The sequence below is a fragment of the Panthera leo genome, chromosome D2 (genome assembly GCF_018350215.1).
Source record: "Panthera leo isolate Ple1 chromosome D2, P.leo_Ple1_pat1.1, whole genome shotgun sequence".
NCBI classification, from domain to species: domain Eukaryota; kingdom Metazoa; phylum Chordata; class Mammalia; order Carnivora; family Felidae; genus Panthera; species Panthera leo.
In genome coordinates, this window is record NC_056689.1 from 19785211 (window position 1) to 19802996 (window position 17786).

Sequence of the window (17786 nt, forward strand, 5' to 3'; positions counted from 1 at the left end):
TGTTTCCCCAGCTCCCTGCAGAAATGCAAAGGAATGTGGTGGTAGGCACAAAGGTAGGTTAGAATTCTCAGTGAGAATGCACGTGTTCCAAAGCTCTGCCTTCTAGTAGCTTTGGTTAACTCTTCTGCTTTCTTCTTCATGAAACAGGGTAATCACATCTCTTTCCCAGGGCTGTGGTGAAGATTATATGATCATGTATACAAAGTTGGCTCACAGTTGTTCCCTGTACATGGCCTATATGTTTCAAATTCATCTCCCATTCTCTCCAGCATCTAGTCCAGTGCTGTGTTTATAGAATAAATGACCCATGGTGGAGCTCGATTGAAAACTGTTCTGTTTTGGGCTGTGGACCTGGCATTGACCTCCTGGAATTGGACTTTAAAGGTAGGGCATGTTCTTGGCCTTAAAAAATACCAACAGTTCTGCCTTACACAAGTAAGGCATAGTAATTGTCCACATGCAAGTTAGTTTTACTTTACCTTTATTCTAGGGACTGTGTAGAATCTTGTATGGTTAGTGATAGTATTTTAGTGAGAGTATTAAATGAGAATATGCAGAATAATTCAGGGAGGTTAATGTTGAATAATTTGTATCTGTATCTGATCTCAATTAATTGTATACATTGAAATTTATCAAGGTTAGCCTAATTATTTGCAGATACTGGATTATCTTTTTCTTACAGGAATACATCTTCAGATACTTGTTTAAATATGATTTTAAAGCATCTCAGATAAGAGACCATCCATTCTTGACATAAGTGGTCTTTTATGTTAGTTTGCTCATTGCACTAGGATACTCACTGAAGTCCTTTTGATTAGAAGGAAATAAACCATTCCTCTCAGAAGAGTGGGTTAGTTAGGCAACTTGAGTTCATGATCTAGTCTTGCCATTGACCATGTACAAATCATTTAACCTCTCAGGATTTTGGATTAGATGCCCCCTCAAATGCCCTCCAGTTTTAGTGTTCTGAGTCTTTTGCACAGCATACACTACAAGCCCAGCAGTGCCTGGCATGTGGTGTTGGAGGCTGAGTCTACATACATGAGTGGTTTGGGTAGGATACCACACATGAGCTTTCACAGCAAATGGGGGAAGAGGGTACAATGAAAATGTTTGGAATATCTTGGTTTTGGAGGAGCAACTGCTCAAAAGACAGCTGACTGTGAGCTGACATCTTGGCAGTCAGGTTTACAGTGCCTATGGGCTAGATGTTAGCTAATTTAAGGTTTTTGATAGTAAGGTTTAAGGTTTTTGATTTAAGGTTTTGCATTAGATGAGCAAAGGATATTGTATGCTTCCCTAAGTAGCATATTCTGGTCACATTTTCCTTCTCTGCCAAAATGTCCAATTATCAAGCTTCATGTGCCAAGATTTGCATATGTCATATAAACCACTAGAGAAGTATAGTAGGGGAATATAATAATGTTCATTAGAGTAAAATCTCAATTAAAAAGATATCTATCTGTATGTCCAAATTTTAAGTATTTTCAGAATTATTTTAATTGCTTGTTCATTATTGAGAACTAACACAATATTTCTTTTGTACAGAAGACCACCATAGCTTGTGTTGTTTATTTTTTGGGTTGGTCCCTTTATCATATTCTGAGCTTTTGAAGTACCATTTAGGCAAAATCAGTATTTTGGCAAGAAATTGTTATCTCTTGTGTTTTTTTTAAAGGTTATTTTATCTTAGAGAGAGAGAGTGCGAGCCTGCTCAAGTGGAGGAGGGGCAATGAGAGAGGGAGAGAAGCCCAAACAGGTTCTACACTGTCAGCATGGAACCTGACACAGGGCTCAATCCCATGAACCATTAGATCATGACCTGAATCCAAATCAAGAGTCAGATGCTTAACCCACTGAGCCACCCAGGTGCCCCTAGATACTGCTATCTTTTAAATTGTTTGATTATAATGATCTAATTTAAAAAGCCAGAAAAATATATGTTTAGCTTGAGTGTTGCAGGAGGAATCATATAATGGAATGTTTATTTAATCCAGGGGGAATGCTTTTCTTAATTTTTTTTTTAATATTGGTAAATGAAACCCAAGATTAGCATCAATCTAAAGTTTTAATTTTTATTTTTTTATGGGATTTATAATTTAGTGTAACATTGCTGGCAGTCGTATTTTCACCTAAAAAGAAAGATTGCTTTCAAAAATATATTTACAATCAATGAATGGACTTCTGAGATGCATTATCTATGGAAAATATGTTTGACCAAGTCAAAACATCTAGTCTTGAGCAACAAATTTATAAAAGTGGATTTGAATTTGAAGGAAGTTCTGCATAAATTATTAGCTTTCAAGCTTGTAAAAATTATCTTTTATTATAAATCATTAGGAATAGTGAGCCATCTGAAAAACCCAATGGGAAATTACTGTATGTGTTAAAAAAATCATGAGGTCATGTTATGAGACTTCACAAGTGAATAAGGATTTTTACCTTTAAGAGGAATACAGTCAGGTGGAAGAGAAGAAACCCACCTATACTCAATAACAGAAAAGAAAAGTAGATCCCATGGAGTAAGGCCCTGCTTACATAATGTGCTTCTTAGCCTGGGGTCGCCTACCTCTGTCCCTCAAGGCTAGTACTTGTAGCAGCTAGTTTATTTGGGAAATAGTCTCAAGGAGAGGAGGTGAGGGAATAAGGAGAGTCAAATGGGGAAGAAGAAGCCAAAGCCAATACAATGATACATTATTGACTTGGTTACTTCTGAGGGTGACTATTATTTCTGCTGAGTCCCAGAGACTACATCCCTAAATCACCCATCCCAGGGATTAAAAGGAGAAGCCATTTGTCTAAAAGTTTCTATCCCTCTTTCAAAAGGATTGAGGGTTGCCCCATGAAGTTTGCCTTCTCAGAAATTCTAGGTTACATATGTGTGATACCTCTTGACCTTGCATGCATCCAACAAACTTCGAGAACAGGAAGTGATAAGTCTGTTTGGAGTAAGATTGAGATGAGGCACTGTTAGCACAAAGTGGGTTGACACCTGCACAGAGTCATTAACTATAGCTGACTGGAGTCAGAGATGAAGTGTGGTGGAGGTGAGATGGTATATAACATAGTCTGTACAGTATAATAATTTTGTATATTTTAGGTGCAAAAAAATTCAGAAAGAGAAGTGGGTGTTTGAAATATGTTATACCTTTTCTAAATCAAAGACCAGTCTTCACTATAAATTTTTGATGACTGCTGTTGTGTATGTTTCCACTGAGTTTGTTATAATGTGACATTACAGAGATAACTGGTCTGTTCTCAAAAAGAAGGTGGAGTAGACAGCTCTAGAACTCACTCCCTTACAGAAACACTGACTTAGCAATATACAGTCCAAAAATCCATTATGAGAATGCTCAAAGACAGGAGCATCTGCATTGAAATGGGTCAGAGAAATGGTTTCATTTAATCTCCATCAGCCCTTCCTGTAGGCCAGTAAAACTCGTAATTAAAAGGAAAAGCCCCATATTCTGCTCGTCCCTTGGAAGGGAAAGAGAGTAGTGGAACATGTATCCAATGTCCCAGGGTTTTTTTGGGGTGAGGGGCTAGGAGGGGTTGGTTTATATTTTGCTTCACTTGGAGTGCTGATGGGGAACTGGCATACTTTGGATGCTGGGGGCTATTTAGAACCAAAGAGAGCTCAACTGTATGTGGTAGTGCTAGAGAATCTGCACTACTCTAGATAGACACCAGAAGGTGAAAGAGACTAAACCCTCATGAAAAAGAAACTGGAAAACCTCTGTAATTGGAAAATTACACAAAGTCCATAGAATATGTATCCTTATAAAGCGTTTGAGAATCTCTAGCCAGGCTGATTGATAGAAGTCTTCCAATATACAAAGCCACTGGGGAGGTGGCTGCTTCTGTAAAGTGCAAAAATCACAACAAAAAAATATGGCAAATAACAAGGCACATGAAAGCAGGGAAACGTGGCCCAATCAAAAGAACCAAATAAATCTTCAGAAACCAACACTCAAGAAATAGAGATCTGTGAATTACCAATGAAGTCAAAACAATTGGCTTAAAGAGGCTCAATATGCTCCAGGGGAACACAAGTAAATAAACAAACAAGTAAATAAACAAGTAAATAAAATAAGGAAAATAATGCATAAATAAAATGAAAATATCAACAAAAGAGGTAGAAACTAAAAAAACTAAGCAGAAATTCTGGAACTGAAAAAGTAGCTTAATTGAAAAAAATTTAGTAGAAGGGATCAATAGCAGACTTGATAAAGCAGAAGAAAGAATGAGTGATCTTGAATACAGTTCATTTGAAATCAGGAATGGAAAGAAAAAAAATGAAAAGTCGAAAAAAAAAGTCTTAGGGACTTAGGAGACACTGTCAAATGGATCAATTTATACAACATCGGAGTTCCTGAAAAGAAGAGAGAGATGAGCAGAGCTCTTTTAAAGACATATGCCAGGAAACTTTCTGAACAAGGGAAGAAATGAACATACAAATTCAAGAAGCTTAAAAGATTCCAACTAGGATGAATCTAAAGAAGTCCACACTGAGACATATTATAATCAAACTGTGAAAACTCAAGACAATCTTGAGAGCAGCAAGAGAAAAATATACAAGGAAAAATATATAAGGAAGCTCCTGTACAATTGTCCGCAGATTTCTTATCAGAAACATTACAGGCCAGAGTGCTGAAAGAAAAAAACCTCTCAAACAAGAATACTATATGTGGCAAAACTTTCCTTCAGAAATGAGGGAGAAATAAAGACTTTCCTGGATAAATAAAAGCTGAGGAAGTTCATGACAACTGGATATGCCTTACAAGAATGGATAAAGGGAGTTCTTCAAGTTGAAAGGAAAGGACAACATGAAAGCATGTATAAATATAAAGCTCTCTGGTAAAGAAAATACCTATAGAAGATGCACAAAAGAAGAAATGATAAAGGAAGCAAAACATGTCACTGTAAAAAAAAAATGAAACACGAAGGCAGCAAGAGAGGAAAGAGGGATAAAATGCCTATAAGACATATGGAAATCAGTTAACAAAGTGACAGTAAAAAGTCCTTCCCTGTCAGTAATTATTTTATTTCACTTTAGTTAATTTTTAAGTGTTTCTTTATTTTGAGAGAGAGTGTGATAGACTGCACATGTGTGTGTGTGTTGTGAGTGGGGGAAAGGCAGAGAAAGAGGGAGAGAGAATCCCAAGCAGGCTTTGCACTGTCAGCATGGAGCCCATGTGGGACTTGATCTCAGGAACCATGAAATCATGACCTTGTTAGCCAGGAGTTGGACACTTAACTGATTGAGCCAGTAATTATTGGAGTCCCGTCATTACTGGAGCCAGCACTCCAGTAATTATTTTCAACATAAACAGATTAAACTCCCCACATAAAGTGGCTGAATGGCTTAAAACAAAAAAAGGCCAACTATAGTGGTCTACAAGAGTTTACTTTAGATATAAGGACATACACAGGTTGAAAGTGAATGGATGGAAAAAGATACTCCATTGCAAATGGCAACCTAAAGAGAGTAGAGGTGGCCATACTTACATCAGACAAAATAAACTTTAAGGCAAAAAATGCCACAAGGGATCAAGAAGGTGATTATGTAAAGATAAAAGGCTCAGTTCCTAGGAAAATGTAACAGTTGGAACAGGAGGGAAGATGGCGGCGTAGGAGGATGCTGGGCTCAACTCATCCTGCTGATCACTTAGATTCCACCCAAATCTGCCTAAATAACCCAGAAAACCACCAGTAGACTAGAGGAATGGACTCTCCAGAGCCAAGCGTAGACAAGAGGCCCACGGAAGAGGGTAGGAAGGGCGGCGAGGTGTTGCACGCTACACAGACTGGCGGGAGTGAGGCAGGTGGTGGAGGGGCAGCCTGCCCGGCAAGGCAGAGCCCCTGAATCTGGTTTGCAAAAGCGGAGGGGCCGGACTCCATGAGTTCTGACTGCCAGTAGGACTTAACATCTGGAAAGTTAAAAGTCAACAGCCCTGAGCGTGGAGGGCAAGAGGACGCTGGAAGGGAGAGTAATTGAGACCCGGAAGGACAGAGCTCAGCTTGGCCGGAGAACAAAGGCGCTGGCAAGTGCCATTTCCCTCTCCCATCCCCCAGCTGAAATTCCAAAGGGAACCAGGTCCCCTCACCGAACGTGCTTGCATCACGCAAACACCCAATGCTGTGCTTCCATGGATCCATTCCTCCCACGGGCCTATCTCCCTCCTGGTGCTGCAGGGCACTTCCCGAAGGGGACCACCAATGGCAAAGTGAGCTAAGCCTGTCCCTCCCACCCCTGTGCACCTTGTGGATCCACCTCAGCTAATACACCCTTGGCCAGATCCCATCAAAGCAGCACCACAAGCCTGGCAGTGTGCAAGTAGCCCTGACAGGGGCCACACCACTCCACAGTGAGTCCTGCCCCTGGGAAAGAGGAAGAAAAGGTACACACCAGTCTGACTGTGGCCCCAGCAGTGGGCTGGGGGCAGACATTGAGTCTGACTGCGGCCCCGCCCACCAACACAAGTTGTTCCAGACAGCACAGGGGAAGTGCCCTGCAGTTTGGAGCTACCACAGGGACTACCCAAAATGATGAAGTGGAAGAATTCTCCTCAAAAGAAATTCTAGGAAGTAGCAACAGCTAGCGAATTGATCAAAACCGATTTAAGCAATATAATGGAACAAGAATTTAGAATAATAATCATGAAATTAATCGCTGGGCTTGAAAAACACATAGAGGACAGCAGAGAATCTATTGCTACAGAGATCAAGGGACTAAGAAATAGTCATGAGGAGCTAAACAATGCTATAAATGAGGTGCAAAATAAAATGGAGGTGACCACAGCTCAGATTGAAGAGGCAGAGGAGAGAATAGGTGAATTAGAAGATAAAACTATGGAAAAAAGAGGAAGCTGAGAAAAAGAGAGATAAAAAAATCCAGGAGTATGAGGGAGGGGAGAATTAGAGAACTAAGTGATGAAATCAAACGGAACAATATCCGTATCATAGGAATTCCAGAAGAAGAAGAAGAGAGAGAAAGAGGCTGAAGGTGTACTTGAACAAATCATAGCTGAGAAGGTCCCTGATCTGGGGAAGGAAAAAGGCATTGAAAACCAAGAGGCACAGAGAACTCCCTTCAGACATAACCTGAATTAATCTTCTGCACGACATATCATAGTGAAACTGGCAAAACACAAGGATAAAGAGAAAATTCTGAAAGCAGCTAGGGATAAACACGCTCTAACATATAGAGGGAGACCCATAAGACTAGTGGCAGACCTATCTACTGAAACTTGGCAGGCCAGAAAGGAATGGCAGAAAATCTTCAACGTGATGAACAGAAAAAATATGCAGCCAAGAATCCTTTATCCAGCAAGTCTGTCATTCAGAATAGAAGGAGAGATGAAGGTCTTCCCAAACAAAAACTGAAGGAACTCATCACCACTAAACCAGCCCTACAAGAGATCCTAAGGGGGATTCTGTGAGTGAAATGTTGCAAGGCCCACAAAGTACCAGAGACATCACTACAAGCATGAAACCTACAGACATCACATTGACTCTAAACCCATATCTTTCAGTAATAACACTGAATGTAAATGGGCTAATTGCTCCAACCAAAAGACATAGGGTATCAGAATGGATAAAAAAACAAGACCCATCTATTTTCTGTCTACAAGAGACTCATTTTAGACCTGAGGACACCTTCAGATTGAAAGTGAGGGGATGGAGAACTACCTACCATGCTACTGGAATTCAAAAGGAAGCTGGAGTAGCCATACTTACATCAGACAAACTAGACTTTAAATTAAAGGCTGTATAACAAGGGATGAAGCAGGGCATTATATAATAATTACAGGGTCTGTCCATCAGGAAGAGCTAACAATTATACATGTCTATGCGCCAAATACAGGAGCCCCAAATATATAAAACAATCACAAACATAAACAGCCTTATTGATAAGACTGTGGTAATTGCAGGGGACTTTAATACTCCACTTACAGCAATGGCTCGAGCATCTAGACACAGGATCAATAAAGCAACAAGGACCCTGAATGATGCAGTGGATCAGATGGACTTGGCAGATATGTTTAGAACTCTGCATCCTAAAGCAACAGAATATACTTTCTTCTCGAGTGCACACGGAACATTCTCCAAGATAGATCACATACCGGGGCACAAAACAGCTCTACATGAGTGTAAAACAATTGAGATCATACCATGCACACTTTCAGACCACAATGCTGTGAAGCTTGAAATCAACCACAGGAAAAGTCTGGAAAACCTCCAAAAGCATGGAGGTTAAAGAACACCCTACTAAAGAATGAATGCATCAACCAGGCAATTAGAGAAGAAATTAAAAAATATACGGAAACAAATGAAAATGAAAATAAAACAGTCCAACGCTTTGGGGACGCAGTGAAGGCAGTCCTGAGAGGAAAATACATTGCAATCCAGGGCTATCTCAAGAAACAAGAAAAATCCCAAATACAAAATCAGACAGCACACCTAAAGGAACTAGAAGCAGAACAGCAAAGACACCCCAAACCTAGCAGAAGAAGAGAAATAGTAAAGATCAGAGCAGAAATAAACAATTTAGAATCTAAAAAAACTGGAGAGCCGACCAATGAAACCAAGAGTTGTTTTTTTATGGGAAAAATAAAATTGATAAACCTCTAGCCAGGTTTCTCAAAAAGAAAAGGGAGATGATCCAAATAGATAAAATCATGAATGAAAACGGAATTATTACAACCAATCCCTCAGAAATACAAGCAATTATCAGGGAATACTATGAAAAATTATATGCCAACAAACTGGACAACCTGGAAGAAATGGACAAATTCTTAAGCACCCACACACTTCCAAAACTCAAACAGGAAGAAATAGAAAACTTGAACAGACCCATAACCAGCAAAGAAGTTGAATCAGTTATCAAAAAACTCCCAAGAAATGAGAGTCCAGGACCAGATGGCTTCCCAGGCGAATTCTACCAGACATTGAAAGCAGAGATAACACCTATCCTTCTCAAGCTGTTCCAAAAAATAGAAAGGGAAGGAAAACTTCCAGACTCACTCTGCGAAGCCAGCATTACTTTGATTCCCAAACCAGACAGAGACCCAGCAAAAAAAGAGAACTATAGGCCAATATCCCTGATGAATATGGATGCAAATATTCTCAACAAGATACTAGCAAATCGAATTCAAGAGCATGTAAAAGGAATTATTCACTATGATCAAGTGGGATTCATTCCTGGGCTGCAGGGCTGGTTCAACATTCTCAAATCAACCAATGTGATGCATCACATTAAAAAAAGAAAAGAAAAGAACCATATGATCCTATCAATCAATGCAGAAAAGGCATTTGACAAAATTCAGCATCCTTTGTGAATAAAAACCCTCGAGAAAGTCGGGATAGAAGGAACATACTTAAACATCATAAAAGCCTTTTATGAAAAGCCCACAGCTAATATCATCCTCAATGGGGAAAAACTGAGAGCTTCCCCCTTGAGATCAGGCACACGACAGGGATGACCACTCTCACTGCTGTTGTCTAACATGGTGTTGGAAGTTCTAGCATCAGCGATCAGACAACAAAAGGAAATCAAAGGCATCAAAATTGGCAAGGATGGAGTCGAGCTTTCACTTTTTGCAGATGACACAATATTATACATGGAAAACCCAATAGACTCCACCAAAAGTCTGCTAGAACTGATACGTGAATTCAGCAAAGTCTCAGTATATAAAATCAGTGTACAGAAATCAGTTGCTTTGTTACATGCTAATAATGAAGCAACAAAAAGACAAATAAAGAAACTGATCCCATTCACAATTGCAGCAAGAAGCGTAAAGTGCCCAGGAATAAACCTAACCAAAGATGTAAAAGATCTGTATGCTGAAAACTATCGAAAGCTTATGAAAGAAATTGAAGAAGATACAAAGAAATGAAAAAACATTCCGTGCTCGTGGATTAGAAAAATAAATATTGTTAAAATGTCAATACTACCCAAAGCTTTCTACACACTGATTGCAATCCCAATCAAAATTGCACCAGCATTCTTCTCGAAGCTAGAATAAGCAATTCTAAAATTTGTATGGAACCACAAAAGACCCCGAATAGCCAAAGTAGTTTTGAAGAAGAAGACCAAAGCAGGAGGCATCACAATCCCAGACTTTAGCCTCGACTACAAAGCTGTCATCATCAAGACAGCATGGTATTGGTACAAAAACAGACACATAGACCAGTGGAACAGAATAGTAACCCCAGAATTAGACCCACAAAAGTATGGCCAGCTAATCTTTGACAAAGCAGGAAAGAATATCCAATGGAAAAAAAGACAGTGTCTTTAACAAATGGTGCTGGGAGAACTGGACAGCAACCTGCAGAAGGATGAAACTAGAACACTTTCTTACACCATTCACAAAAATAAACTCAAAGTGGATGATGGACCTCAATGTGAGACAGAAAACCATCAAAACCCAGTGGAGAAAGCAGGAAAAATCCTCTTTGACCTCAGCCGCAGCAATTCCTTGCTTGACACATCCCCAAAGGCAAGGGAATTAAAAGCAAAAATGAACTATTGGGATCTTGTCAAAATAAAAATCTTCTGCACTGCAAGGGAAACAATCAAAAAAACTAAAAGGCAATGAATGGAATGGGAAAAGATAGTTGCAAATGACATATCAGAGAAAGCGCTAGTATCCAGAATCTATAAGGAAGTCACCAAACTCCACACCTGAAAAACATAATCCAGTGAAGAAATGGGCAGAAGACATGAATAGACACTTCTCTAAAGACGACATCCAGATTGCCAACAAGCACATGAAAAGATGCTGAATGTTGCTCCTCATCAGGGAAATATAAATCCAAACCACACTGAGACATCACTTCACTCCAGTCAGAGTGGCTAAAATGAACAAATCAGGAGACTATAGATACTGGTGAGGATGTGGAGAAACGGGAACCCTGTTGCGCTGTTAGTGGGAATGCAAACTGGTGCAGCTACTCTGGAAACAGTGTGGAGTTTCCTCAAAAACTTAAAAATAAATCTACCCTATGACCCAGCAACAGCACTGCTAGGAATTTACCCAAAGGATACAGGAGTGCTGATGCATAGGGGCACTTGTACTCCAGTGTTTATAGCAGCACTTTCAACAATAGCCAAATGATGGAAAGAGCCTAAATGTCCATCAACTGATGAATGGATAAAGAAATTGTGGTTTATATACACAATGGAATACTACCTGGCAATGAGAAAGAATGAAATCTGGCCTTTTGTAGCAACGTGGATGGAACTGGAGAGTGTTATGCTAAGTGAAATAAGTCATACAGAGAAAGACAGATACCATATGTTTTCACTCTTATGTGGATCCTGAGAAACTTAACAGAAGACCATAGGGGAGGGGAAGGAAAAGAAAAATTAGGGTGGGAGCCAAAACATAAGACACTCTTAAAGACTGAGAACAAACTGAGGGTTGATGGGGGGTGGGAGGGAGGGAAGGGTGGGTGATGGTATTGAGGAAGGCACCTGTTGGGATGAGCACTGGGTATTGTATGGAAACCAATTTGACAATAAATTTCATATTAAAAAAATGTAACAGTTATATGCACCTAATAGAGCACCCAACTATGTGAAGCAAACATTACATTGACAGAAATGAAGGTAGAAATAGACAGTAACATAATGATAGTGGGAGATTTCAACACCCCACTTTCAGTAAGGGGATAGGTCAAACAAACTGAAGGTTAACAGGGAACAGGATTTGAACAACACGATAGACCAATTGGACCTAATAGACATATATGGAACACTCCACCCAACAATAGCCAAATACACATTTTTCTCTAGTGTACCTGGAACATTCTTCAATATAGATCACATATTAGGCCACAGAACTATTCTTCACCAATTTAAGAAGAATTGAAATCATACCAAATACCTTTTTCTGACCACGGTGGAATGAAACTAGACATCAATAGCAAAAGGAAAACTGGAAACTTCACAGAAATGTGAAAATTAAACAGCACACTTCTGAATGAATCAGTGGGTCAAAGGAGAAAACACAGGGGTAAGTGGAAATTATCTTGAGACAAATGAAAATGAAAACAATATAATAAAACTATGGGCTGCAGCAAAAGCAGTACTAAGAAGGAAAGTTATGATGATAAATGCATATATTGAACAAAAATTTTCTGTTTGAGAGTCTAACAATTCAAGAACTAGAAAAAGAAGGACAAATTAAACCCAATTTTTAGCAGAAGGAAGTAAATATTAGAAGCAGAAATTGATGATAGAATAGAAAAACAACAGAAAAAGGACATTAAGAGTTGGTTCTTTGAAGATTCATGAATTTGAAAAGTTTTGGCTAGACTGAATAAAAGGAAACTCAAGAAAAATCAGAAATGAAAGGAGTTCTTACATGTGATGGCACAGAAATAAAAAAGATCAAACAGGAAAACTGAGGAATTATATGCCAGAAAATTGGGTAACCTAGAAGAAATGGGTACATTTAGAAACATATATTATCTACCAAGACTAATCATGAAGAAATAAAAAGTCTGAACAGAGTTATAACTAGTAAGGCGATTGAATCAATAGTAACCTTACAACACGGAAAAGCCTAGATCCATACCAAACATTTAAAGAATTGATACCAGTTGTCCAACTCTTCCTAAAATTTGAGGAGGTTGGAACACTTCCATACTCATTCTGTGAGGCCACCTGATGCTGAAATCAAAGATACTACAAGAAAAGAAGACTGTAGACCAATATCCCTAATGAATATTGATGCAAAGATCATCAACAAAATATTAGGAAACTAAATTCAACAGCATATTAAAAGGAGTATACGTTATGTCTAAGTGAGATTTATTTCTGGAATGCAAGAATGGTTTAACTTGTGAAAATCAATCTGTATAATATACAACATGAACAGAATGAAGGACAAAACCGATATGATTATCTCAAATGGGTAGTAAAAAGATTTGACAATATTCATCATTCTTTCATGATAAAAACATTCAATGAACTGAGAATAGAAGGAAATTACCTCAATGTATGGAAGGCCAAATATGAAAAGCCACAGCACATCAATCAGTGGTGAAAAACTTTCAGTTTTTCCTCTAAGGTTAGGATGCTTATTCTCACCACCTCTATTCAGTAAAGTACTGAAAATCTTGGCCAAAACATTCAGGCAAGAAAAACAAATCAAAAGGCATCCAAATAGGAAGGGAAGAGGTGACATTATTTCTGTTGCAGATGACATGATCTTATATATAGAAGGCCTAAAGATTCCACACACACGAAAACTGTTAGAATAAATGAATTCAGCAAAGTTGTAGGTTATGGGACGAACATACAGACATAAATTGCAGTTCTGTACAATGACCAATCCAAAAGACAGCTTCAAAAGAATAAAATACTTAGGAATAAACTTAAGAGGTGAAAGATTTTCATATTGAGAACTACAAAACATTGCTGAAAGAAATCAAAGAAGACACAAATAAGTGGAAAGACATTTTGTATATATGGTTGGAAGACTTAATATTGTTAAAATGCCTTACTACCCAAAGTGATCTACAGATTCAATGCAAATGCTATTGAAATCTGTGTCATATTTTGCAGAAAGAAGAAAAATTCTAAAATTCATATGGAATCTTAAAGGACCCCAGGTCGTGAAATCAGTCTTGAAAAAGAAGAACAAAGCTGGAGGCCTTACACTTCTGACTTCATATTATAAAGCTACAGTAATCAAACAGTATGGTGTTGGTATAAAGACAGACATATAGACCAAAAGAACACCATAGGGAACCCAGAAGTACACCTTCCCTTATATGGTTAAAAGATCTTTGACAAAGGTGCCAAGGGTACATGATGGGAAAGGATAATCTCTTCAACATGTATTGTTAGGAAAACTAGAGATCCACAAGCAAAAGAATTAATTTTGGGGCCTTACCTTACACCATACACAAAAATTAACTTGAAATGGTTCAAAGACCTAAATGTAAGACCCCTAAAAGAAAATATAGGGGAAGGGCTTCATGTCACTAGGTTTGGCAAGTATTTTTGGATATAACACCAAAAGCGTAGGCACCAAAAGCAGTAATCGACAAATGGTATGATATCAAACTTAAAAACTTCTGTGTAGCAAAGGGCACAATCAACAGAGTGAAAAGGTACCCTACAGAAAGGAAGAAAGTATCTGCAAACTGTATATCTGATAAGGGATTAATACCCATATTATAGAACTCCTGCAACTCAGTAACAAAAAATAAAATTGTTAAAAAATTGATAAAGGTTTTGAATAGCCATTACTCCAAAGAAGATATACAAATGACCAACAATCATGAAAAGATGCTCAACATCACGTAATTATTAGGAAAATGCAGTTTAGAACCACAGTGAGGTATCACCTTACAGCCGTTGGGATGGCCATTATCCCCAAAGCAGAAAATAACAAGTGTTGGCAAAGATGTGGAGAAATTGGAACCCACGTGCACTGTTGGGAATGTGAAATGGTGCACATGGAAATATGGAAAATAGTATGATGGAAAATAGTATGATGTTTCCTTGTCAAATTAAAAATGGAATTATCATATGGTCCAGCAGTGCTACTTTTGCGTATATATATATAAAAGAGTTGAAAGCAGCCATTCAAAGAGATAGGTGCATATCCATGTTCATTGGAGCATTATTCATACAGTAGCCAAGAGATGAAAGCAACCTAAATGCTCATCAGTTGATAAATGGATAAAGCAAATGTGGTGTATATATATGCACAGTGGAATGTTATGTAACCTTAAAAAGAAGAAAATCTAGGGGAGCCTGGGTGATTCAGTTGGTTGAGCATCCAACTACTGCTCAGAGCATGATCTCACTTTTCATGAGTTTGAGCCCCACATCAGGCTCACTATTGTCAGTGTGAAGCCCACTTTGGATCCTCTGACCCCTCTGTCTCTGCCCTGCCCCTGCTCACTCTTCCTCTCTCTCTCTCTCTCTCTCTCTCTCTCTCTCTCTCTCTCTCTCTCTCAAAATAAACATAAAAAACTCTGGTAAAATCTTTAAAAAAGAAAATCTTGTAATATGCTGCAACATGAATGAACCTTAAGAACATTAAGCTAAGAGAAAATTAAAATAAGCCAGTCACAGAAAGATAAATACTGTATGACATGATTCCGCTTAAATGAGGTATCTAAAATAGTCAAAACTCTTAGAAACAGAAAGTAGAATGGTGTTGCCAGTGGCTGGAGGGAGTGGAATAGAAGAGTCTAGTCTTTGCTTAGTTACAGAGTTTCACTTTTGCAAGATGAAAAACATGTAGAGATCTGTTGCACAACAGTGTACATATAGTTAACGCTATTGTACTCTTCATTTAAAAAATGGTTAAGATGATGGGGTGCCTGGGTGGTTCAGTCAGTTAAGCATCCAACTTTGGCTCAGGTGATGATCTCCTGGTTAGTGAGTTCGAGTCCCGTGCTGGGCTCTGTGCTGACAGCTCAGAGCCTGGAGCCTGCTTTGGATTCTGTGCCTCTGTCTCTCCCTGTTCCTTCCTCCCACTCACTCTCTCTCTCAAAAATAAGTAAACATTAAAAAAAAAATTAAAAAAATTGTTAAGATGGGAAATATCACATATTTTTGTCTAAAACAAAAACCGAAAGGGGCGCCTGGGTGGCTCAGTCATTTGAGCCTCCGACTTTGGCTCAGGTCATGATCTCATGTTTGTGAGTTCAAGCCCCACGTCGGGCTCTGTGCTGACAGCTCAGGGCCTGAGCCTGCTTCAGATTCTGTGTCTCCCTCTCTCTCTCTGCCCCTCCCCCTCTTGCACTCTCTCTCAAAAATAAATAAACATTAAAAAATAAAATAAAATCCTGTGTGTTGCCCTTTGATTTTTACCCCATAGGACAGATTTGCCTCAGGTAAACCTTTTGAATAGTCATAATTAAAAAAAAAAAAACTTTTTAAAAGTTTTAAAAATATAAGAGCAAAGGCATTTGAAAAGTCATAGTAGTTCTTTACCTTTCGTTAATAGTTTAAAAGGGAGAGCACTTTCTGTATTTCATAAGGGTGAAAGCACTCATCCATTGAAACTCAAACCATGAGTATTTCCTTCTGAGAGATGCATAAAAATAAGTCGGCATGAAGGCAGAGTCCTGCGGTAACTGGAACCTCGTAACAGCATTTACATTTGGTGTTAACATGCACACACAGGGAAAAGGATTCAGTTATTTTCAAGCTCTCAAATCCCAAATGTGCTGAATAGATATTTCTTTTAAAAAATAAATACGCAAAATAGATTTGTGTGACTTGAAGTTTGAAATAAATGTTCTTACATTCCATAGTTAACAATTGTAACAATATCACTTTCTCAAGTTTCCATATTTTTAAAGTGGACTACTATGGTTTGGCTCAGCTACTAAATTAAATTATTGCTGGCTTGCACATTCCTATTGGTTACACTATAATCTTTACCTCCATTGGAAAATATGCCCTATTTTCTGTGTTTTCAGGCTCCTTGGCTTGAAATACCTCTGTTTAGCAACAAAACATGGATTTGTATGTGTGATCTGTGTTATGTGTATAGAAGGAAAAGAAACAGAAATGTGTTACTCTGTGAATGTTACAAATACACATTCAGAAGTGGCATGAAAAACATTTAGTGCAATTATTTTCTTAATTGTTAGGAGTGACTCTAGTTATATACGTATATACATACATAATATATATAACATACACACGTGTATAGATGTTATATATTGTGTCCACCAAAAATTCATATGTTGGAATTTTAATCCCCAGTATCTCAGAAAGTGAGCTTGTTTGGAGATAGGGTTTTTATATAGGTAGTCAAATTAAAGCAAAGTCATTAGGATGGACCCTAATGCAATGTGACTGGTATATTTATAAAAAAGGGGAGATTTGGGCATAGACACACAATGGAGGGAAGATTTTGTGAAGAGCCATAGGGAGAACCTGGCCATCCCTCATAGCTCTCAGAAGAAACCAACCCAACAGCACCTTGATTTTGGACTTCTAGCCTCCAGAACTGGGGACAGTAAATTTGGGTTGTTTAAGCCACCCAGTTTGTGGTATTTAGCTATGGTAGTACTAATAAATTAATGCAGTATATTTCTCTGTTGTGAAAATCAGGATATACCCATTTAGCTGAAATAGGTAGTCTTTGAACAGTTTAACATTTTTTACTTTGTGTCTTGTAAGTACTCTTACGAAATTCAGGTTGGTCATGATGATGGAGCAATTGGATTTGGAAAGTGGGTCCAGGACTTCTGACCTTACTTTGCATAAATATAAATCAGACCTGTTTTTAAATCATGAGTTTATGAGTTTGTGCAATTTGTAGCAGTGCCAGAGTCTACCAGAGACCTAATCATTTGGAGAGGCAGGATCATAAATAAACCTGTCCTCATCTAGCACCAAAAAGAAAAAAAAAACAAACCAAAACAAAACCTTCGAAATTACACATACTAGATTTAAGTTTTCTGCAGATTAGAAATAAAATTGTTCATGTGACCAGATTTTCCACTGCCCTAAGCTGTAAGTGCCTTTTTATTGTGTTCATGTTATCATCAACAGAAGGGACACTTGAGTTCAGTGCTTGGAAAAGCGGAAGAATAAGCATTCTTTCAGCTGTTTGCCTCTGCCTTTCCGTGGCAGACCCAGACTTCCCATACCACACATCCGAATAAACCCCCACCTGAGTTAACTATGTTCAACCGATGTGGGAACATACCAGCATTCCCCAAACCTCTGGGGAAAAAATAAAGATAGTGATTGGGAAGAATTTTAAAATGTTAGGTAGTTTTGTTGTTGCTGTTGG

The 17786-nt window shown here is 38.4% G+C and overlaps 1 protein-coding gene across 8 annotated transcripts in view; it reads left to right on the top strand.

Annotated features, from left to right (window-relative positions):
• The window catches only part of BICC1 (BicC family RNA binding protein 1), a 286247-nt gene that overhangs the window by 11002 nt on the left and 257459 nt on the right, over nucleotides 1-17786 (top strand). For 2 of the 8 annotated variants that reach the window (XM_042908460.1, XM_042908462.1), the window contains exon 1: nucleotides 128-384. The exons of the other annotated variants lie outside the window; for them this stretch is intronic. The gene's annotated coding sequence lies outside the window, so the exon portion shown is untranslated. Of the gene's footprint in view, nucleotides 1-127; nucleotides 385-17786 lie in introns of those variants that run through there. 8 annotated transcript variants of the gene reach the window in all.